Source organism: Rhinopithecus bieti, unplaced genomic scaffold (assembly GCF_001698545.2).
Source record: "Rhinopithecus bieti isolate Rb0 unplaced genomic scaffold, ASM169854v2 scaffold_64276, whole genome shotgun sequence".
In the NCBI taxonomy this organism is placed as follows: Eukaryota; Metazoa; Chordata; class Mammalia; order Primates; family Cercopithecidae; genus Rhinopithecus; species Rhinopithecus bieti.
Window position 1 is genome coordinate 28,704 of NW_016824314.1, and position 16,541 is coordinate 45,244.

Consider the following 16,541-nt stretch of genomic DNA (forward strand, 5'->3'; position numbering starts at 1 on the left):
TTCCTTTGGAGGGGGAGATGCGCTCTGATTTTTTGAATTTTCAGCTTTTCTGCACTGCTTTTTCCCCATCTTTGTGGTTTTATCTGCCTTTGGTCTTTGATGATGGTGACGTCCTGATGGGGTTTTGATGTGGGTGTCCTTTCTGTTTGTTAGTTTTCCTACTAACAGTCAGGACCCTCAGCTGCAGGCCTGTTGGAGTTTGCTTGAAGTCCACTCCAGACTCTGTTTGCCTGGGTATCAGCAGCGGAGGCTGCAGAAGATAGAATATTGCTGAACAGTGAGTGTTGCTGTCTGATTCTTGCTCTGGAAGCTTTGTCTCAGAGGTGTACCCAGTCGTGTGAGGTGTGAGGTGTCGGTCTGCACCTGGTGGGGGATGTCTCCCAGTTAGGCTACTCAGGGGTCAGGGACTCACTTAAGCAGGCAGTTTGTCCGTTCTCAGATCTCAGCCTCCATGCTGGGAGAACCACTGTTCTCTTCAAAGCTGTCAGACAGGGACAATTACATCTGCAGAGGTTTCTGTGGCTTTTCGTTAACTATGCCCTGTCCCCAGAGTTGGAGTCTACAGAGGCAGGCAGGCCTCCTTGAGCTGTGGTGGGCTCCACCCAATTCGAGCTTCCCTGCGGCTTTGTTTACCTACTTAAGCCTCAGCAATGGCAGATGCCCCTCCCGCAGCCTTGCTGCCACCTTGCAGTTAGATCTCAGACTGCTGTGCTAGCAATGAGGGAGGTTCCATGGGTGTGGGACCCTCCAGGCCAGGTGTGGGATATAATCTGCTGGTGTGCCATTCACTAAGACCCTTGGTACAGCGCAGTATTAGGGTGGGAGTTACCCAATTTTCCAGGTGTTGTGTGTGTCGGTTTCCCTTGGCTAGGAAAAGGAATTACCTTCCCCTTTGCACTTCCCAGGTGAGGCGATGCCTTGCCCTGCTTCAACTCTCGCTGGTTGGGCTGCACCCACTGACCAGCAATGACTGTCTGACATGCCCCAGTGAGATGAACCTGGTACCTCAGTTGAAAATGCAGAAATCACCCATCTTCTGTGTCACTCACACTGGGAGCTAGAGGCTGGAGCTGCTCCTATTCGGCCATCTTGGGTGCTCCCCCTCCTACTTAATTTATATAAGCAGAAAACTTCCAGGTCAAATGAACAAAACACTACTCTGAATTATAAAAACAGAGAATCATGGCCCCTCAATCAATTTCCCGACTTGGGCCAGTTTACAGACACAGAACCCCTTGAATAAAGGGGAGGTTGGATCCCCTAAAGGAAGGACCCCACTACACTACCAACAATTTATGCTGTTAGTCTTTCTCCCATTTTTCCCCAAGGAGACCTCCAGCCTTTTATCAAGGTAACTGTGCGTTGGGAAAAGGCAAATGATCAGTCATTTTGGGGATTACTCGATACTAATTCTGAGCTGACATTAATTCCAAGGGACCCAAAACGTCATTGTGGTCCTCCAGTTAAAGAAGGGGCTTATGGAGGTGAGGTAATTAATGGAGTTTTAGCTCAGGTCTGACTTACCATGGATCCAGTGGGTCCCCAGACTCATGCTGTGTTCATTTCCCCAGTGCTAGAATGCATAATTGGCATAGACATTCTTAGCAGCTGGAACAACCCCCACATTGACTCCCTGACTGGTAGGGTGAAGCCTATTATGGTGGAAAAGGCCAAATAGAAGGCATTAGAGCTTCCTCTACCTAGAAAAATGGTAAATCAAAAACAATACCACATTCTTGGAGGGACTTCAGAGATTAGTGCCATGATCAATGACTTGAAAGACGCAAGGGTGGTGACTTTCACCACAGCCCCATTCAGCTCTCCCATTTGTCCTGTGCAAAAGACAGATGGATCTTGGAGAATGACAGTGGATTATCATAAGCTTAACTAAGTGGTGACTCCAATTGCAGCTGCTCTACCAGATATGGTTTCTTTTTTGGGCAAATTAACAAATTTCCTGGTACCTGGTACGCAGCCATTGACTTGGCAAATGCCTTTTTTTTTCCATTCCTATTCATAAGGCCCACTAGAAGCAATTTGCCTTCATCTGGCAAGGCCAGAAATATACCTTTACTGTCCTACCTCAAGTGTATATAAACTCTGGCTTTGCATCATAATCTCATTTGGAGAGATCTTGATCAATTTTTGCTTCTGCAAGATATCACACTGGTCCATTACACTGATGACATTATGCTGATTGGATCCAGTGAGCAAGATGTAGCAAACACACTGGACTTATTTGTGAGACATTTGTGTGCCAGAGAATGGGAAATAAATTTGACTAAAATTCAAGGACCTTCTACCTCAGTAACATTTCTAGGGGTCCAGTGGTGTGGGGCCTGTCAAGATATTCCTTCTAAGATGAAAAATAAGTTGCTGCATTTGGCCTCTCCTACAACTAAGAAAAGGCACAATGCTTAGTGGGTCCACTTGGATTTTGGGGGTAACATTTTCCTCATTTGGGTATGTTATTCAGGCCCATTTATCGAGTGACTCAAAAAGCTGCCAGTTTTGAGTGGGATCTAGAACAGGATAAGGCTCTGCAACAGGTCCAGGCTGCTGTCCAAGCTGCTCTGCTACTTGGGCCATATGACCCAGCAGATCCAATGGTGCTTGAGGCATCAGTGACAGATAGGGATACTGTTTGGGGCCTTTGGCAGGCCCCCACAGGTGAATCACAGTGGATGCCTCTAGGATTTTGGAGCAAGGCCCTGCCATGTTCTGCATGTAACCACTGTGCTTTTGAGAGACAGCTCTTGGCCTGTTACTGAGCTTTGGTGGAAACTGAACATTTGATTATGAGTCATCAAGTCACCATGTGAACTGAACTGTCTATCATGAACTGGGTGCTTTCTGACTCATGTAGCCATAAAGTGAGTCATGCACAGCAGTATTCTATCACCCAATGGAAGTGGTATATATGTGATCAGGCTTGAGCAGGTCCTGAAGGCACAAGTGAGTTACGTGACGAAGTGGCTCAAATGCCCATGGTCTCCACTCCTGCCACCCTGCCTTCTCTCCCCCGCCTGCACCGATGGCCTCATGGGGAGTTCCTTATGATCAGTTGACAGAGGGAAAGAAGACTAGAGCCTGGTTCACAGATGGTTCTGCACAATATGCAGGCACTATCCAAAAGTGGACAGCTGCAGCACTACAGCCCCTTTGTAGGACATCCCTGAAGGACAGTGGTGAAGGAAAATCTTCCCAGTGGGCAGAACTTCAAGCAGTGCACCTGGTTGTGCACTTTACATGGAAGGAGAAATGGCCAGATGTGCAATTATATACTGATTCATGGGCTGTAACCAATGGTTTGGCTGGATGGTCAGGGACTTGGAAGAAGCATGATTGGAAATTTGGTGACAAAGAAATTTAGGGAAGAGGTATGTGGATGGACCTCTCTGAGTGGTCAAAACCTGTGAAGATATTTGTATCCCATGTGAGCACTCACCAATGGGTGACCTCAGCAGAGGAGGATTTTAATAATCAAGTGGATAGGATGACCTGTTCTGTGGACATCACTCAGCTTCTTTCCCCAGCCACCCCTGTTATTGCCCAATGGGCCCATAAACAAAGCAGCCATGGTGGCAGGGATGGAGGTTATGCATGGGCTCAGCAACATGGACTTCCACTCACCAAAACTGACCTGGCTACGGCTACTGCTGAGAACCCAATTTGACAGCAGCAGAGACCAACACTGAGCTCTCAATATGGCACCATTACTTGGGGTGATCAGCCAGTTACCTGGTGGCAGGTTGGTTATATTGGACCTCTTCCATCATGAAAAGGGCAGAGGTTTATCCTCACTGAAATAGACACTTACTCTGGATGTGGATTTGTCTATTCTGCACACAATGTTCTGCCAAGACTACCATCCATGGACTTACAGAATGCCTTATCCACTGTCATGGTATTCCACAGAGCATTGCCTCTGACCAAGGCACTCATTTTATGGCTAAAGAAGTGGAGCAGTGGGCTCATATTCATTGAATTCATTGGTTTTACCATGTTCCCCATCATCCTGAAGCAGCTGGATTAATAGAACGGCAAAATGGCCTTTTGAAATCACGATTACAACCCCAACTAGGTGACAATACTTTTCAGGGCTGGGGCAAAGTTCTCCACAAGACAGTGTATGTGCTGAATCAGTGTCCAATATATGGTACTGTTTCTTCCACAGACAGGATTCATGGATCCAGGAATCAAGGTGTGAAGTGAAAGTGGCACCACTCACCATCACCCCTAGTGATCCACTAGCAAAATTTTTGCTTCCTGCTCCCACAGCATTACATTCTGCTGGCCTAGAGGTCTTAGTTTCAAAGGGAGGAACACTGCCACCAGGAGACACAACAACGATTTCCTTAAACTGGAAGATAAGATTGCCACCTGGACCGTCAGGGCTCCTCCTACCTTTAAGTCAACAGGCTAAGAAGGGAGTTACAGTGTTGCCTGGGGTGATTGACTTGGACTATCAAGATGAGATCAGTCTACTACTCCACAATGGAAGTAAGGAAGAGCATGCATGGAATACAGGAGATCCATTAGGGTGTCTCTTAGTATTACTATGCCCTGTGATTACAGTCAATGAGAAACTAAAACAGCCCAATCCATCAGGACTACAAATGGCCCAGATCTCTCAGGAATGAAGATTTGGGTCACTTCACCAGGAAAAAAAAAACAAAAAAAAACCATAACCTGCTGAAGTGCTTGCTGAAGGCAAAGGGAATACACAATGAGTAGCAGAAGAAGGTATGTGACCAGCTGCAGAAATGAGGACTGTAATTGTAATAAGTATTTCCTCCTTCTTTTGTTAAAAACATGTTTGTGCATGCATACACTTGTACTAAGAAAATATCTTCATTTTATTTCCTTTTCCTTTTCATGTGACATAAGATTTATTGACTTCACATTAACATTTAAGTATTGTTAAGTTTATGTAATAGTATCTGGGTTGGGTATTGGGGCATTTCCAGTTGCACAAAGGATAGTTGTATTATGTTAGGCCTAATTATGACCTCATTACTGTCATTATTTGAAGATTATGATCTCAGGAGATATGCATAGGTTCATATTGACAAGGGGTGGACTTGTGATGGTTAATACTGAGTGTCAACTTGATTGGATTGAAGGATGCAAAGTATTGATCCTGGATGTGTCTGTGAGGGTGTTGCCAAAGGAGATTAACATTTGAGTCACTAGGCTAGGAAAGGCAGACCCACCCTTAATCTGGATGGGCACCATCTAATCAGCTGACAGCATGGCTAGAATATAAAGCAGGCAGAAAAACATGAAAAGATGACATTGGCCTAGGTTCCCAGTCTACATCTTTCTCCAGTTCTGGATGTTTCCTGGCCACCAACATTAGACTCCAAGTTCTTCAGTTTGGGACTCATACTGGTTCTCTTTGCTCCTCAGCTTGCAGACGACCTATTGTGGGACCTTGTGATCATGTGAGTTAATACTTAATAAACTCCCCTTCGTATATGTATCCATCCTATTAGTTTTGTCCCTCTAGAGAACGCTGACTAATATAGCTTCTGACATTGATATAATGAAAATTACAGGAAGTGATGTTTAGATTGAGACCTAAAAGATGAATCAGAGGTAATAGGATAGAGTCATGATGTTGTGGGCATAGAGAATGCTCTGAATTAGGAGGCAGAATGACAACTTGGGGGACCAAAAAATGTGTGACCAGAACATAGAACACTGAAGAGAGTGACGTCAAATGATGCTGGATAAACAGACAGAAAGATCACTGAGTGTCTGTGAAGAGAGTTTAAGGATTTGGAACATTATACTGAAAGAACGACGGATACTTTGAAGTATTTTAAGCAGACAGCATTGGTGGTGGTAACTATGAGGTAATATAATAACAATCTCATTTCTAGAAGACTAATCTGGATGCATTTGAAAGAATGGATGGGAAAGGGCCAAGAATGGAAGCAGAGTGGTCATGTTAAAAATGGTGGAGCTGCAGCAGTAGGGATATAGAGACATGGGTGATTTTAAGCAATATTAGGAAGTGGAATGAACTGGCACTGATGACTGACTGCAGTAGGTGAGGTGGTACAGAAATTACTCATATAATTCTGGCTTGAGCAGTTTCACAATTGTTGGTGACTTTTATGGAGAATGGGGGAATGGAGGAAGACTTGGCTTGGGGGCAAAGACCATGAATCTAATTTGAACATGTTGAATTTGAGGTGCCTGAGAGACATCCAAGTAAAAATGACAAAGATGTTATGTAAACACACACACACCCACACACCACAGAGAAAACACACTAATGAATATAAATCCAAAACCTCAATAAAAATTAGTGACTAAAAGTGAGTTTTGTTATAGGAGGCACATACTCTTTAAAATAAAGAAACCTATTAATAAAAATTATATTAATCAACTGAAGGAAAAAATATATAATTTCAGCAAATTTACAAGTTATTTAGTAATGTTTAATATACAGTCCTGATTTAAACACTTACTAAAATAAAAGTATATACATATTTATTTAATATATGTAAGATATGGCAATGACAAACATTACAAAAGTATGTAACTTATATTTGATGGTATCTGGTTTCTGCCATCACTTTTTCCCTTTTCCACAAGCACACCAAAGCCCCAGATAAGGATGCTCCTTTAACTTACATTCCAAAGCAAAAATAATGTAGAGCAGAACTAAGCCCAATCATTTGCCAACATGCAAAATGAGTGAGACAAAATCCTTTGTTATTACACAACATTGAAGTTTGATGCTTGCTTGTTACTGCTGCGTAACAAATGAAAGCCTAGAAATGGAATGCTGATTTAACAAAAACAAGAGCAACGACAATAAGCCATTAAAACATAAGGGATAGGCTAAAGGGGTGAGCAGCTAGGAAGCAGTTGCTGGAGACTGAAATGATGACAACCCCTGTTACATAGTGATGACGCCATAAATATGTCACCTGTGACAATATGGAAGGCAAATAATGTACTCATTATCTGTGCTTTCAAGTGAATAACTGGAAAAACAGACTATTAAAAATGTATTTAGTAAAATACTTACTTACTAAGTACTACATGAAAGAAATGAGCCCAGGAAGTAACTAACCAGAAGGAATAAAGGGAATCCAGAAATTCCAGGACTTGCAGCATTGAAAGTTGCAACAATCTCTCATCTGGAATGAGCAAAATGTGAAACTTGGAAGAGCTCTGAGTAACAAAATCTTGTTAAAACTGAATCTCATGTGAAGTGTCATGTTAAGGCTGGCTGTATTAAGGAGTCACCAAACACATCCTTTAGTTGGACAAAATGGCTCAGAAAAAGAAGCCATGGGGAGACAACATGTTTAACTCAAGATACTCATAATTAATTATAAGTTTAGATGGAAGGCGTGTGTTGAAAATTATGGGTGTGGCTATATGTATGAGTCTGGCATATCAAATAAAAACAAAATTTTTGAGAGACTCATACTTCATATCTTTTTTCCAGTTTTTGGCCAGTAAAATAAAGCTCCTGTGAACACTTATGTATGAACTTTGCATGGACAAATGTTTTTGTTTCTCTTGAGTAAATACTTAGGAGTAGAATGGGTCTAGTTAAGAGCAGCAGGCAAGTTGTCTTACAAAGTGGTTGCCTAATTTTACCTTCCCACCAGAAGCATATGAGAGTTCCAATTGCTTCACATCCTTGTCAACACTTGGTATGGTCAATCTTTTTTATATCAGCCATTCCAAAATGTCTGCAGTGGTATCTCATCGTAGTTTTAACATGCATTTCCCCAGTGACTTATGACCTTGAACATCTTTTCATGTGTTTATTTGTCATCTGTACCGCTTCTGGTCAAGTGTTCAAGTTTTGTCCTATTTAAAAATCGGGTTGTTTGTTTATTAATTTGTTAATTAATTATATATTCTGTATACAAGTTTGTTTGTTTGTTTTTGAGACAGGGTCTCACTTTGCCACCCAGGCTGGAGTGCAGTAGCGTGATCTCGGCTCACTGCAGCCTCAACCTCCCAGGGTTCAAGCCATCATCCCATCTCAGCCCCCCAGGTAGATGGGGTTACAGGCGTGCACCATCTTTTGTATTTTTGTAGAGACAGGATTTCACCATGTTGCCCAGGTTGGCCTCGAACTCCTGAGCTCGAGCTCAAGCCACCCACTTTGGCCTCCCACAGTGCTGAGATTACAGGCATGAGCCATCTCACCTGGCCAACAAGTCTTTTTTTGATATGATTTGCAAATATAGTCTTCCTGTCTGGGGCTTGTCTTTTCATTGTCATAACAATTTCTCAATGTCTGTGAAAAACAGACATTTTTTATTTTAATGAAATCCAATATTTATTCTTTTTCATTCAATATTTATTCTTTTCTTTATGGATTGTACTTTTAATTTCATATATAAAATCTTTTCTAACCTTTGGGTTCACCAAAGTTTTCTTCTATTTTTGATTTCACAAGAAGAGACTGTGTAGCTCTATTTATTACAGATCTGGCATGGCTAGTCAGTGAGAAAAAGAATTTATTACTCATATTGTGTTGTGACAGTTGGCATCAATCTGTATGGAAATGAAATTCAGTCCCCTACTTCATATCATATATAAAAATAAATTGCAATTTTAAATTTTAAACGATGAAAATTATAACTTTTTATAACATAATATAGGAGAATATCTTTAAGTCCCTGGGGTAGGTGAAGTCATCTTGAGACCAAAATAAGTCAAAACCAGAGAGGAAAATATTGGTGAATCTGACTACATTAAAATTGAGAAAATGTCCTTATCAAAAAATAAAGTGTCAGGGCGTAAAAATATAAAGCCTCAAACAAGAGGAAGCTCTTAAAACACATATTGCCAACAAAATATTCATATCCAGAATGTATCTGATAATCCTTAAAATTAGTTTTTTAAAAAAGACAGTAGAAAGACAGGCATAAGAGTTGAAAGAGGAGATCTAAACAACCATTAAATGAATGAAGTTTCTCAATTACATCACTAATTATCAAAAGATAAATTAATGCCAAACTGTGATGTCATTTTACTCCCACCAGATTTGGGTAGAGGACATCAAATCTGACAATCTGATATTGTTGAAAATATGGAGAAATCAGACTCTTATATGCTGCTGTTGTGAGCATAAATCTATTAGCATCATCTAATAATGTTAACGATATACATGCTCTCTGACCCTGCAATTCACTTCTAGATGTACACCTTCAGAATCTCTTGTACACATGTGCTAAGAGACTTGAACAAGAATATTCACAGCAGTATTGATCAACATAGCAAATAAAAAAATCAACCGGGGAGGGGATATTATGCTAGTATATATTCATTTGATAGAATATTATGAGACTGAAAAGACTGTCATAAACTTAGAAAAAGACTGTTTTTCTATAGCCTTGGTAACAAATAGCCACCAAAACCAGTTTTAAATCTGTTCAATTGATTAGCATCTCAGTGAACACCTTTTGTAAGTCTATCATTCAGTGTCAGTCCTGCCCTCCTGGATGCCAGCCAGTCAAGGATGGACTTACCAGTAAACACACCTCTGAGTGCCAACCAATCAATAGCAGGCTCACCTATCTGCAGATGGCATCACCTGCAACTGCCTCTGAAAGTCCACCAATCACTGAGCTCTATGCTTCCCACAAATCCCACAGAACTTTCATCAGCTGTCTGCTCTGCTCTGGCGACTGTGCCTAACCAGCATAGCTCTATCTTACAATAAGAAGCAATAAATTCAGCTTTGTCATGTTATAACAGGTATTGAATGGTGGTCTCATCATCACTGGCCAATTGTAGAGTTGATTATACAGAAAAAGAAGTATAGTTTACAAGCCTGAACATGAACAGACATCAGGATTTACGTTAAGGAAGGAAAGTTACAGGGAAAAAACATAGTATGAGTCCATTTAAGAAAAAGTAAAAATCATGTAAAACTGAATAAAACATTAATCAGGAACCCATATGAGGTAACACTACAAAGAAAATCAAGGGAATGATTGATACAAAGTTCAATATCATGGTTACTTAAGGAAAGGAAAGGTGATGGACCAGGAGGGGACCAGAGGCCTTCAAAGGTAGTGTTAATGTTGTATTCTTAAGCTGGCTGTTGAATACCGTTATTCATTCTATTGTTATGTTCATGCTGTACACATATTTTATAAAAATTATATCTATCCAATATTTAATGACATAAAACAAGCATTTCTTAAGAGTTTGCAGTGTGCAGGCTCTGTAACATGTACTCTGCATGCACCGTCTCCTTATAACAAGCCTACAACATAGAAATTATCCCCATTTTACAGATGAAGAAAACAAGGCTTGCAGTGGTTAAACTTTCCCAAGGACACAGGCTAGGGTGCCTAGGATTTGAACCCAAGTGATGGCTGATGTCAGAGCCCAAAGTCTTACTTGAGCAATCTCTATACACAAGTCAGTAAAAAGCCATGGGTCTTGATAAAGTCTATGAGCTAGTTTTGTGAGTGCATATGGCTTTAAAGGTCTAATTAATTAGGAGCAATGAGTGAAAGCTTCAGAGGGACATATTTGGGGTCACTATAAGAAAAAGGCTTCCAAATACTCAGATCAAATCAGAGAGGTGATGGGTCACCTATGGATGGTAAACTTCCCATCCCAAGCAGTGTTCAAGTATGCTCTAGGCAGAACCATACTGGAGATTTTACAGGAGAGATTAACATACCAGACAGTGAGACTGAGCTATCCTCACAGTTCCTTCTGTCCTAGGACCTCAAATTCCTATGCTCCTTGTGGTCCTAGGAAGAGTTCTGGACTAGCACTGAGTCTCTAAGCATCTATGTTTTATTTTAGAGCACTGTAAAAAGTGGTGATAATTTGCTTTATTTTATTTTCCTTTATTCACCTGTGTTCAGAGTTGCTTTAGCAATCTCCAAATGTGACCAACAAGCTTTTTAAAAAAATTTTGTAGCATTATGAACACATGAGGTTTAATCTATTCCATATGTTTTTACTCATTTTAGTTATTATTCTTTTGATGCCCAAATTGACACTGTAGGAGCCTCTTGCAGTTGGCCTATGAGTCTTTGATAGAATCCCAATAGCCAGACAGCTTCCTTTCTTTCTGATTCCATGTGAAGTTCCAGACTCATCTTGAAGATTTCCTGCCCTAGACCTGAAAACAACCATTTCTCCAACGAGCCCTGGGTCCTTTTAATGAGAAATGGTGTCCTTCAGCATTAAGATCTGGATTCAGTATGATTATTTAATATATGCATTCATTGTATACTGATTACCACAATCAAATTGATGAACACATCCATTACCACCCATAATTATCACTTGTGTGTGTGTATGTGTGTGTGTATGCATGTGTGTGTGTGTGTGTTAAGGACACTTGAAATCCTACCAAATTTCAAGTAAACACTACAGTGATCAGTATACAGTGTATATGTATACCAAATCATCACATTGTACACATTAAATATATATAATTTTATTTGTCAATTAAGTATTTTAAAAATAAAATGAAATTTAAAAGGAAGTCTGGAGGCAGATAGCTCACGCATGGAGGATGCCTTGAACATCCATGAACTGAGTCACAAGGCTGATACAGAGACTTAGCTGTCCTGTTGTTAGCTAACTACTCCACAAGTAAAATATTTGAGTTTATTAGACAATATTAAATGAGAGGGAACAAAATGCAAAATAATCAAAGGACAAAGAGGCTTGCCTGATTACAAAAATCAGGTTTTAAGCAAGAAATAAATTAATCAAGTCAACATTTATTAATCTACTATGTGCAAATCCAGTTCTAAGTGCTGAGTGGTTAGTAATAAAGTCAGCTTCTTCTCAAAACGCAGGAAGCTTCAGAGACATTTCCGACACCTCAGGCAGCAATCTGGGGTATCAAGGAGACCTCCAGCCACATGATAAAGGGGCCTCATTCTAGAGTCACCTTCCATATTCTGCCCCTTTTGCTACATTTGGGAGCCCACTGTTGAGATGAAAATCAGGAGGACCAGTCTCCGGATTGTGCTCCTCCCTCCACTCCACCACTCTTACTAGGAGTAGCTTTTAACTTTGCCACCAGCTCAGAATCTCAGGGCTATGGCCACACCAGCCTACTGAGACCAAAGACGTAAACTGCTGTCCCCAAGACTGGGTGAAGAGGAGCAAGGCTCAACCTCGCCACCCACTTTTTGACCTTAGGCCTCCTTCTTCCTCCTCCCTAAGAGGAACCTTTAGTTCCAGACATGAAAAACTGGCATTCTGGCACTTATCCAGGGCTATAGGGTGTGTGAAATTCCACCACCCTACAGTCCTGGATAAGTGAGCCTCATGGAATAGACTCACTGTGGAATACACTTGTTATGTAAATATTGGTCACTTCAACTTTCTGAGCTTCTCTTTCCCAACTGTCAATTGAGAAAAACAATGAACACTGACTTCTCCTATTTCTCAAAGTCATCTCAAAGCCACATGAGGATTACCACAAACTTGCAGGTGAGAAAATGCTTGGCAATGTAAGAAGTGTCATGCAAATTAGTTGATGCTATTATAATTAGTCTCACGGATTAAAAACGCTTGAACCCTAAATCTAACACTTCAAAGGAAAGCATTCTTTTTCATTCATTTTACAAGTTATACCTCCCCTTTTCCCTACATCTTTGTTTAGAATCTGGACCCTGAAGTTAGAGGACCAAGATTCAAATCCCAGCTTCATCAGTACTAGCTATGTGACATTGGGAATGTTACTTGATCCCTGTTTATCCTGGTTTCTCCATTTGTTAAATGCGGATGAGAATAATATCTACCCAAATAAGGTGCCCAATGCAGTGCCCAACAGCATGAAGCCCAATAAAGGTTAGTTAACATCACATCCACAATTGACATCTTTAGGTATTAGATTTTCATCATCCCGGAGTATTTTCCTTCTTTAAGCCTTTTTCTTTCTAAGTGACACTTTCTTGGCTACTGATTGCACTCCTCACAGACTTGAAACATTCAAACGCACAAGGTGCTATTTAGGAGATGTTGGAAGTTGGGTTTCCTTCTCTATAAAACTGAGTAATGATAGTCACCTCCCAGGGCTGTTGTAAGAATGAATGAGCTACAGTATGTAAAATGTCTTAGCACAGAGTGCTTAAGAAATTATTAGTTCCCAGCCAGGTGCAGTGGCTCACGCCTGTAATTCCAGCACTTAGGGAGGCCAAGGCAGGCGGATCATCTGAAGTCAGGAGTTCAAGATCACCTGGTCAACATGGTGAAACCCTGTCTCTACTAAAAATACAAAAATTAGCTAGGTGTGGTGGCATGCGCCTGTAATCCCAGCTACTCGGTAGGCTGAGACAGGAGAATCACTTGAAACCGGGAGGTGGAGGTTGCAGTGAGCCTAGATTGCTCCATTGCACTCCAGCCTGGGCAACAAGAGTGAAACTCTGTCAAAGAAAAGAGAGAGAGAGCAAGGGAAGGCAGGCAGGCAGGCAGGCAGGCAGGCAGGCAGGCAGGCAGGAAGGAAGGAAGGAAGGAAGGAAGGAAACAGAAAGAGAAAGAAAGAAAGAAAGAAAGAAAGAAAGAAAGAAAGAAAGAAAGAAAGAAAGAAAGAAAGAAAGAAAGAAAGAAAGAAAGAAAGAAAGGAAAAGAGTTATTATTTCCCTTTATCCCACCCACGCCTCACCACAAACCTTGTTGTGGGGATAACATGTAAAAGTGAACAAAACTGAGAAGATCACATCACACATCGCTTAGCCCCTAGTGAGAGACACAGGCAACAAACAGGAAAAGACAAAAACAGTGCGAGGTAGTGGTGAGTGCAATGAAGAAGCTCCCAGAGCATGAAGGGAGGAGAATAACCAGTGGCTCTTTCATGCAGGGAATTAGGGTAGACCTCTGGGGAGAGACCCACACTCAGACTTGGATGGAATTATTTCTCTTATGCGTGTTCAGTTAGGGCTTGTAGATATGCTCTGTCGTGATTATCTAATCTTAGGAGGAACAATGTCAGATGGATTTCAAGATGAGTATGAGAATTGGTCTCCCTTTTGAAAAAACAGGAATTGAGTTCACACTAATCACAAAATACATCAAGCCTATTTGAGTCTTGTGTGCATCATGGATTGAAGTGTGTCTTTGCACTTAGTCAAGAAGTTCCAGTGAGAAGAATGCTTCTTAACATCCTAAGTGCAATAGAGTAGTTGAAATGAGCCATGGATGATAAATCTACTTAGGAAAGCACACACCATGGAAAAGTAGCGTTGGTTGCCCTGCCTACTTCTGACGACATAGCCTTGCAGGGAGGGAAAGGAGCCAATGGGTAAAAGCCTGGTCTTGCTCTGAAAAGTACAAGGGGGAGGAGGATTGGGGAAACTCACCCAAAAATGACTCAGCTCTGACCTCAGACTCAAGAAGCCGCAAAAAGCAACATGAATGGAACTGGAGGGAAATAAACCAGGCATAGAAACACAAATGTTGCATATTCTTACTCATGTGGGAACTAAAAACGTGCACTTCATGGAGAATAGAATGATGGTTATCAGAGACTGGGAACAGTTGTGGGATGGGGGTGTTGAGACAGGTTGCTTAATGTGTACAAACATACAGTTAGACAGAAGGTATAAGTTCTAATGTTTGACAGCAGAGTAGGGAAACCATAGTTAACAATAATATATTATATACTCCAAAATAGTTACACTGGAAGATTTGAAATGTTCCCAACACATAGAAATGATAAAACCTTGAGGTAATGGATACCCTAAATACCCTGACTTGATCATTACACATTCTATGCATGTAACAAAATACCACATATACCCCTTAAATATGTACAAATATTATGTATCAATAAAAATAAAAATGTTTTAAAAAGAAGCTGCAATCAACATTTCATTAATATCTTTTCAGCAGTATCCTTACAAAGTTACAGAGACATCTTAAGATGTATCCCTCTTCCTCTGATTCTTCCTGGGATAGAATGAATGAAAACTAAACAAGGAGTGGCCTGGGAGGAGCTGTCAACATCCATCCTAAGGAGAAGTCTGTCAGAGCTATGAGCTTCCTCTGTCCTAGGGTAGAGCTGGGAAAATAGGGTCTTGACAACTGATTTCTTAACCTTTCTTTCTCTAAATCCCCAATGAATACGTTTTTCTTTTTAGTGCTTAGTGGTAGACAGGGCTTAATTCTGCTTCATTAGGCAAACAGGCCAGAAGAAACTGAAATAGGCTATAAATGTTTGGAGCTGGCCAAAAGAAGATGTAGTCACACAAGATACCCTTGGAGAAAAGTAACAGTCAGGAAAGCCACTTTCCTGACCAGCAAAAGGACCAGCACTATTTTGTCCTGCTGAAGAAGTACATTTGTCCTGCTGCTGTCATGGGGGCAGTGGCTCCAGGGCTTCCTGTGGACATGCCACAAGTTCCACTCCATGAGTCAGGAGATCATGCGATCAGCTGGGGGGAAGTTAGGGTTTCTCTCTTGAGCTTAGCCTTATGCTGTGTGTTTGCTTTGCAAACCACAAAACCATAGTTTCATAGCAAGTTGCAGGCTCCTTGCAAACTTAACCTACCTATCAGGATACATTTACAGCTTCTTTTCTCCTGGCATCAGGCTGGAGATCAAGAAATACATATAATATAGTCCCTGCCCTCAGTTAGCTCAGAACATGGTGGGGGAATGGAGACAGAAGCAAATACTGGTGGGACAAGTGATGATGGGCCAAAATATGGATTTAAACAAAGGTTGTGGGAGCTCAGAAAAGGAGCAACTCACTCTGCCTGAAAGAGTCAAGGAGGGCTCCATGGAAGAAGCAACATTTGTACAGGAGGAGACTAGGACACAGAGGAGGATAACAGCACTCCAGGTGAAGGGAAGGAAATGTGCCAAAATTTCATGGGAATGAGAAGATGTAAACTGCTCAGGAAAAACCATGATTAAAGCCCTTTACAGTGGCTGAAGCATGGTGTGATTGTCAGTTTTGCTCATCAGCTTAGCCAGGCTATAGTACTCAACTATTCAACCAAGCACTGATCTAGGTATTGCTGTGAAGGTATTTTGTAATTGCAATTAACCTCTACAATCAGTTGACTCTATTTAAAGGACATGATTCTGTATTATCTGAGTGGACCTGATCCACTTCATCCCAAAGGTAAATGATTCTGCAACAGTGTTGTCATCTACATCTAGGGCTTGGAGGATGAGGGTGAAGGAGAACATGGAACAACAACAAGAAAAAAGTCAATCAGTCAAAACTTCCAGCCCTGTGCTGTGTTAGTTCACTTTATGTTCAACTAGTATGTCTCCACTTTTATCTGTTTCCTTGTAAGATTTCATTTGAAAAAGGGAATTCACTCTTCAGGTGTTGGAAATCAAGTATGAGAGAAGCACTTACAGAATGACAACCTGAAGAGCTCTGCAGATATTCTCCAGAGTAAAACAACCATAACTGGTGAAAATTAAAAACAAACAAAATTTTAAAATGTTAGAGTATATGGAAATTGTTCTAAGAGCAGACAGCAAATGAAGAAATCCAAGAAAGCCTACCAATTTCAGTGAGAGGAGTGAGAGTCTATGGTGTTTAAGCT